General features: G+C 40.7%; 1 long non-coding RNA gene across 3 annotated transcripts; it reads right to left on the bottom strand.

The window, feature by feature from the left end:
- Positions 1-2,167: 2,167 nt before the first annotated feature.
- LOC147031955 (uncharacterized) lies at positions 2,168-4,703 on the bottom strand. 3 transcript variants are annotated; one of them, XR_015054994.1, is made up of 4 exons: positions 3,348-4,703; positions 2,913-3,018; positions 2,434-2,661; positions 2,168-2,348 (listed from the first exon to the last, which is right to left on the bottom strand). It is a non-coding gene; the product is annotated as an uncharacterized LOC147031955 (long non-coding RNA). The 3 variants fall into 3 exon arrangements; XR_015054992.1 differs by having other exon boundaries at positions 2,913-3,015; XR_015054993.1 differs by having other exon boundaries at positions 2,434-2,646; positions 2,913-3,015.
- Positions 4,704-8,355: the final 3,652 nt, after the last annotated feature.

The raw sequence follows: 8,355 nt of genomic DNA, 5'->3' as shown, positions 1-8,355 counted from the left end.
AGTTGTAAGCTAGAAACACGTTAATTTTTTTTTTTTGTCGACCGGAAGACGTCATTGGAATACGTCTACATACGTCGATGTGTGTTGGGACTACGTAAAGAATTGGTTCAAAGCACGTCAAACATAAGTTAGAAATAAGTTTCGCGTAAAAAAGACATTACCGCGACGTGTTTCGACTTATGAGTAGCTTATAAGTAGCCTTTGTGGACGTGTGTAAGCGTCCACATATCGTGTGTAAAACTTATCCCCATCGCATGCGGAACGTGTGTCATACGCCGAGTACGTCATAAAAATTTGAACATGTTTAAAATTTCTTGACGTACTCTACTTACTACGACGTATGATAGCGTACTTTAGCGTTCTACTCACGTATACCAAACTTACTCATACCGTATTTGACGTGACCCAATGTTTTAGACACATTTTTCTTAGGTCGGCATACGCTGGCAAGATCGCCAAGGTGTGACCGCGATGTTGACACTTCCATATCTACGGCAGTTATGATTCGAATCGTTGTGCGTCAGCCTTTTAATAGGCTACGTCACGACAACGTCGGCGATGCGTGCAACGCGCTATGCCTGAGTTAGACTATCGTTGGGCATCGGTTGTGTAGGCCGACAACAGGTTCAGCATTCGTTGGTATAAGTTATCGACAACACAACGAAACGTTATGTGTCCGTTACCAATGCGTTATACATAAGACCAACTCGCTATGAATACGTCCGAATCTTTAAAAAAAAACATCAAAAGTTCAACGTAAGCCAGCGTTTTAGATACATTTTAATACGTTGCCATCGCTGGCTAAAACTTCAAGGTGTGACCGGGCCTTTATGATGGATAGTCCTTGCATCCGCATGTCCACGGGTAGGAGACATCTTTTCACCATTGTTCGAAGTTCTTCGCGACTAATTTTTTATGGAGCTTTTTCAACAATGAGCTATAGCTTGTTTTTACGATTTAGGTCTATTCACAACGGGTTGGACAAATGCACAATGAACTAATAATGTGCATAGAGCGCTTTGATTACTTATAGATACGGTATACCAACGAATAATTATCGTGTAGCCGGCGTTCACAAACTATGCCCAACGATAGCCTAACTTATCCATATCGAGCGGCAGTTTATCTTTGCCGGTGACGTGGGGTTTGCTATTCATAGGCTGCAACTCAACGATTTAAATGGCTGCATCTCCACTATTGAAAGTAGACGCTTGCGCTCAACAATTGGATTTTTTTTACACTCAACGACTTTTAAACGGTACCACTCAACTATTTTCATTGTTTACAATGAACGATTTAAATTGCTGTCACTCGCTTTTGTTTTTTGACGCTGGGTTTTTGAAATTTGAAGCGTTTCTTCTGAACGTGTTAAAACGCTCAAACTCGACTATTTTAAATAGACGCTGCCGATGGACAATTGGAATCATAGCCAAGCTAGACATCGAAGTGTGAACATCCTCGTCATGCCGAAGAAAAGTTTGAAGAATGCTACAAATAAGTGTCTTGGCCGTGGCCGTGGACGCTGACGCAAGGACGATCCATTATACCGACGTCTTTCAGCCGATGAGTAACTTAAAAGTAACGTCTGTCGATGTGTGGCAACGATCGCGTAACGTGCCAACAACACGTTAATCATAGGTTAGAAATAAGTTTCGGGTACGCTAAACATTACCTCGGCGTGTCTCAACTTATGATTAACTTACAAGTAGCATGTTATGATGTCTGTCAACGATCACAGACCGTGCATACAACTTGTGGCCAGCGTAGCGGAACGTGTGAGTCATACGCCGGCATACGTCGTGAAATTTCAAGCATGAAAAATTTGAGGAAATCAAAAAGTACAACGTTTAAAGCCAACGTACAACGACGTATGGCAGTGTTTTTCAGCGTGCTCTCAATGTTATCAAAACTTACCCATAACGTGTTCAACGTGTGCCAGCGTTTTAGAAAAAAAAAAAATCAAAAATCGGCATACGTTGGCTAAAACGTCAAGGTGTGACCGGGCCTTAACCTTCACACCTAAAAGCCAAACCCTCACCTTCATATCCCAAACCCAAACCAAACTCTAATCCCAAGATCATTAATCATTTTTACACATTTTTTTTTTTAAAAAACAACTCAACGAATTATGATTTTTTAAAACAGTTTAATGTTTTTTTTTGAGCAGTTCTATAAGAATACAAGGTAAAGACAGTTTTTCAACTCAACAAAGTTTTGGGTTTTTCCTTCCAGGTCCATGTTAAGAATGAAGTTTCAGTTGTTTCAAGTTTGAAAAAGTGGAAAGGAAGAGATATATTGTTAATTTGTCTCAGGAAATCTCAGGTCTTCCAAACACTTTCTTGATTTTGCTGAAAAAGAATAAATAAATACATGACATGTCTAATATCGAATTAAATAATATATAACCATAAATTTTTAATCAACTGAACTTACCACTCATCAAGCACCATCCAACCAAGAATGCCATGGATAGATTGGTTTAGAACTCCAAAGGTCTCCAAGATGGAACTCGTTTTTCGAGTCTGGAAGGTCGGTCTCATATTTTGCGCCCTCAAGGTGGAACTCTTCTCCTGATTTTCCCGAATGTTTTGGATCATCAAGGTAGAATTGATATGCTGGATCAAGGCAGAACTGTTTTCTGGGTCTCTGCACACACATCAGCTGAAGGAAGTGAAAACCACTGTATATCACCACATTCATAATGTTCATCATTTTAATACCTTCTAACACAACCCTGGAAACACTATTCTCTCCATTGCTTTCTGCATCTCAGTTCAATTTCCCTTTCCTTTTGCCTTCAATTTCACATCTTCACTTTCTTCATCACAAAGTCACACTGGCTTTAATTAACGTTTTTCAAACAATAAATTTTAATGCAGGAAAAGTTTATAATTGAAAAAATCTGAACTTACTACTCATCGGAAAAGGCGACGTTTCGGGAAGAATCCACTCGCCTTGGTCACGGCAGATGAGGAAATGAGGAAGAAGCTGGAAATCTGCCACGTGACATCCAACCTGCTTCGATTTAATTACAAACATTCATCGATTTAATTAATTAATTAAATTGCATCGATTTTTTTTTACCAACATTCATCGATTTAAATAATTTTAATGATCATCCAGTTGCACACAATGAATAACATACGGATACATTAACACTCATGCCAGACTTTCACCAACTGGATGAATTTTTGGTGCTTGTCTGGATAAGAGTTCAGTAAAACATTCGTTTGTTCCGAACACTTTTGAGACACAGACAGAAAGGGACACGATGGGGGTGAAGAACATGCAGTTTATACAAAGTTCGGAATAATTTGTAATGTAAGGCAAGAATCTTGGCAACTTACGTTCCAACCGGTAAGATGGTTTCATTCGAGGGGGTGGAGGGAGTAAACGAGCACCTCTTCTGAGGAGTCTTCAGAAAAGAAACAATAAAAACATAAAATAATAAATACATTGATATCTTCATCAGTTTGATAACTTGTTCAGGAAAGGGCACAGAAGGGAATGCACTGATGGAACAGGTAAGGACGAAAAGGTGAATAATCCAATCGAGGGAAGTTAAACTTCTTGTGATTTCACCTGCATCGCGATGACCATGTTAATAAGTTACCTTCCCACCAAAGTTATAATTACAATGATCTCCACAACTAAGAACATTCTTCTTCATCGAAGGAAGTACAAACAGCAATGTTTATAAAAGAACAAGCGGCAAAATGTATTTCAGTTTAACGTCCTGATCTTGGGGTTTGCTGTCTTTGTACCGAGTGTGGTCACCGCAACTGCCCAAAGTATTGAAGAGTGCTTACCTGTTGAAGGTCCTGCATGTGGTATGACCTGTCAACACCGTGATGTTTCTGCTGTTGCTGTTGCAGCCCCTCAGTAACATGTTGCTTGTGTTGCTGTTGCAACCTCTGATCACAATGAGGGTTCTGCTTTTCCTGCAGCCCCTCAACACCATGCTGCTTCTGTTGTTGCTGTTGCTCCTTTCGACCCTGTTTACCCTAAAGACCTTTCGACCCCACATGACCTTTAAACTCCTATATATCCTTTGACCTCTTTGACATTTATACCCGCAGATCCTTTAAACCCGTTGAGACCCCATAGATCCATTTTGATCCCTTTTTTTGTAAGAGCCCGTATGACCTTTACACCGTTTGAACTGCTTCGACCCCTTAAGAACCCTTTACACACCACACAAACATCCAAATAGTCTTTTTGCAACAGAGACTACTCTTTTCAGCAGGTGATATGCAAACTCGTTCCTCCCAGAGGGTGGTAAACTGTGCTGATGACCTTATCTGATCGAAAACTACTTGGAAAACTGCAACTGAAATGAAATCAGATTCCTGGAATTTGTACAACACAAAATAGAGCCTCTCCCCCTCCTCCCCTGCGAACCTGGTGTTCCTGTCCTCAATTACAATCGTCATTTGAACAAAGACATTCATCGTCTCCATCCTCACAATGACATCCGTCATCGTCATCGTCACAATCACATCCATCATCATCGTCGCAATCACATTCGTTGTCTCCATCGTTGCAATCACATTCGTCGTCATCGTCGCAATCACATCCGTTGTCTCCATCATCACAATCACATTCCTCGTCTTCTGAATCAAATCTCTCATCATCAACGTCTTCCACTTCTTCCACATCTTTACCCTCCCCATCAGGCTCATCTTCTCCATCAACTTTCTTGTCCTTTCTGTGAACACACAAGAAAAACCAGAACTTCGTTTGAGAGAACATTTCTCTGTGTAGCACAAATGTATCAATCAGAGGACCACCAGAGATATAAACTCCAATAACAACATATTCATCAGGAGAGAGGTCCATCGGGATCATAATTTGCTGTTCTTAATTTGAAGATCAATAATAAAATGAAGTCTTGTGAAGAGCTTTACCGGAACCGTTTGTTCATCCATAAATAAATCGCACAAAGCGAGTTGATGATAAGTATCACCATGGAGATGATCCCAACAGCAAACTCAAATCTCCCCCAAAGCGACACGAGTTGTCCAACGTCCATCGGACCGAAGATGGAACCTTCCCCAAAGATCTGTGGACACGGATATAACAAGTTTAATCAATTAATGTTACTTCAATGAAAACAGGAATCAATTTACTTCATAACAATCCTTAAATAGGATCCTTTCAAACTGAAGTTGAAACACGACGTTCTGACCATCGGCCCAGTAAACGGATCAAACATTCCAGAACAGGTGTGGTTTCCTTGTAACAAGATTTAAGAGAACAATTGTTCACATCGTAATCAAACCGTCATAATTTCTTGAATATCACAATCTGCTCCGTTCCTTAAACTTCCTTTTCATTCTCATCAATGGGATCTTTAAACCTTTATCCTCCGTCCATCAGGGACGGTCTTTCTCTTCGTTTCCCACTTACCTGGTAAGACTTCCTCATAGTCCAGACTCCTGGATGCACTTGCAGGTGCGACGGAAACATATCCTCTTGAAATTCTTTGAAAAAACTCAAGAGCACAACAAGGTACGACCACATCGTAGCAGCGAATGCGGCAGAATGGTCGAAATGTTCAAAAAGATGAACACACAATGCATCCCACCGATTGTCTTTGTGACACTGCAAGCATTGTTGTCATGGTAACCCCATTGCATTCCAAACGAACCCATTTCAGTTTTCGTTGTATCATCATCCCATGTATTATATGTAATTATATCATGGTTTGTAATCTTTGTGTACATGTTGGCCTGAAAGTCGTTTTACCCCTCACCAGTAAAGCATTCATTATTAAACTCTTGAAATAAGGTTTTATTGTGCAGCACTGTACTTATTATATAAAAGAAACACTTTTTGTCTTTGTTTGTGCTCCATCAGTATGGAGATGATCAACATCAATATCTTGAATGCATACACATTATAATGTTCAGCACCGTTTGCATTCTCAATCAAATGTTGTCCAATAGCAGATGCACACGATGTTGGGATTGATGCTGGGACCTTCCTACAAGCAGGTACCGGCTGTATTCGTGTACCAATGGTGTTTTTTCCTGATGGACAAAGGGAGGTGCTGTTTGATTCTGTCAGTTGGAATCTGGGTAGTTCTGCCAACATACCGAGCATCACAGCGGCACTTGAACTCATAAATTATATTGCTAAATTTTGAGGCAGGCAGAACATCCTTCTTTACTGCAGGAATCAGATGTCGAGAGGTGAAAATCACTCTTGGACGAACAGTGAGATACATGTTTGAGACGCATCTTTTGATTTGTTCCTCATATCTTTGCGTTCAAGATGTGCATTCAAATATGGAGGAGAGGACGAAGTTCATCACATCTCTGAATACCAGAAGTGGCATTTATCTATTCCATGGACCCTGTGTTATGTCGGCAAACAGACTTTGTCCACTCTCTTTGCTTATTTATGCAAAGAAGAATAAGAACACGAACTCGTCTCACGATCACAGATGTTGATGAAGAGGATTCTGAAACAGCCTCAGGGGCTCTGCCTCAGACTGTGCAACCTCCAACTGGAGAGCTGAACACTGAACAGGCTCCTCTCACCTCGACCGTCGGGAGGTGATGACTCATCAAGAGACAACGTCCAATCAGAATTGACTGTTGATAGGTGTCTATTCGACTGTTCTTCTTCTTTACCTCATTCAGTTGGTGCGAATTTCACCTGAAGAGAGCACAACGAAAAGCCTTGTGGTTTTCTTTCAGTCTGTTTTATGGTAATGTCCTTTAAATGTCTCAACTGATTAACTTTCTTTTTAATTTATGCACAATAAAACTTCTCCATTGAAAGAGTTTAAGAACAAATGTTTTTGTCTCGTGGGGTTTGGAAGGGAAAGACTCAAAAAGGGTGTGGATGGGGAAATTAAAGGGGTGAGGCCAGCATTAGGATTGAGTTTAGAAATCCAGCTGTTAATGTTAAGATTGTGGTTTCCGTTATGTTGGAGTTCAAGAAAATACCACCCATCATTTCACTGATGGGAATAATAAAGTGGGAGGGAGAAAAAGAGGGGGAGAGGGGTGTAGGAGAGAGAGAGAGAGAGAGAGAGAGAGAGAGAGAGAGAGAGAGAGAGAGAGAGAGAGAGAGAGAGAGAGAGAGAGAGAGAGAGGAGGGAGGGGGAGCGAGGAGGGAGGAGGAGCGGGGAGTGATGGGGAAGGGAAGACAGTGTGATGTGAGAGGAAGGGAAGGCAGACGTGCGGTGGAGCAATAATTACCACCCAGAAGCGTCCAGGGAAAAACTCCAGACGTTTCTCGAGCTAAGCTGAAAGAGACAAACACTGCTTGAACACGAACGGAGACAAACACTGCTTGAACACATCCGGAGAAAATCCCTGCCCAAACACATCAAGAGACAAACACCATCCAGATATGTCCAGAGACAGAGACAGAGAGAGACAGAGAGACTTTTGACTCCTTTTATTATAAAAATACAAAAAAAACAAAGGAGACAAAACAAAAACAGGTTTCAAAGAGAAAATCAGCAAAGTCAGAGAAACACCAAAAAAAGCAATTCAAAACGAGAATGGGCACTCAGTGGAGCGCATACCTTCGTGAACACTACATTTTGCCCCCCCCCCCAGAAACCATTGATTGTGAGGGTATTTAATCCCATACCACATCTGCCATCTCATATGTGTTTTAATGGCTGAAAAACATTAAATTTCCTGTGTCATATCGTATATCACAAGATTGGGCATTGAATTCACAACATTTTGGCATTGGTTGCTTGCAAATTGGATAAGAATCGACCGCACTTTGGATAAATGACGATTTTGAGCTTTTCCTGACCTCGACCTTGACCTTTGTACTCTTAATTTTGTAATTGGTATTAGAATGTGGGGAACAGAACAGTCAATATTTTCGTGTTGGTTTCATGCAAATCGGATAAGAATTGACCTCGTTATGACTAAAACGGCACATTTTGCAATGTCGAGACCCCCCCGACCTTTGACTCCCAACCGCGAAAAAGGGTTTTTACGTCATTGTGTCATGTCAGATCATAAGATGTGGCATTGAATTCTGAACATTTTGGCATTAGTTGCATGCAAATTGGATACAAATTGACCGTGCTATGGTAAAAAAGACTACTTTGACCTTTTCATGACTTTGATCTTGACCTTTGACCCGATCGCTCCCAAAATCTAATCAAATGGTCCTCGGATAATAACCAATCATCCCACCAAATTTGCTGCGATTCAGTTCAATACTTTTGGAGTTATGCGAATAACAAACAAACAAACACACATATTCACAAAAAAAAACAAAAAAACACAGCGATCAAAAAATAACCCTCGTAACAAAGTTTGCGAAGGTAACAAAGAAAATTCCAAGGACACAAGGAAAGAAAACACTACACGT

This window comes from Eptatretus burgeri, chromosome 2, assembly GCF_056783735.1.
Source record: "Eptatretus burgeri isolate ZD-2024b chromosome 2, Ebu_testis_v1, whole genome shotgun sequence".
In the NCBI taxonomy this organism is placed as follows: Eukaryota; Metazoa; Chordata; class Myxini; order Myxiniformes; family Myxinidae; genus Eptatretus; species Eptatretus burgeri.
This window is presented reverse-complemented; position numbering and strand designations above follow the sequence as displayed.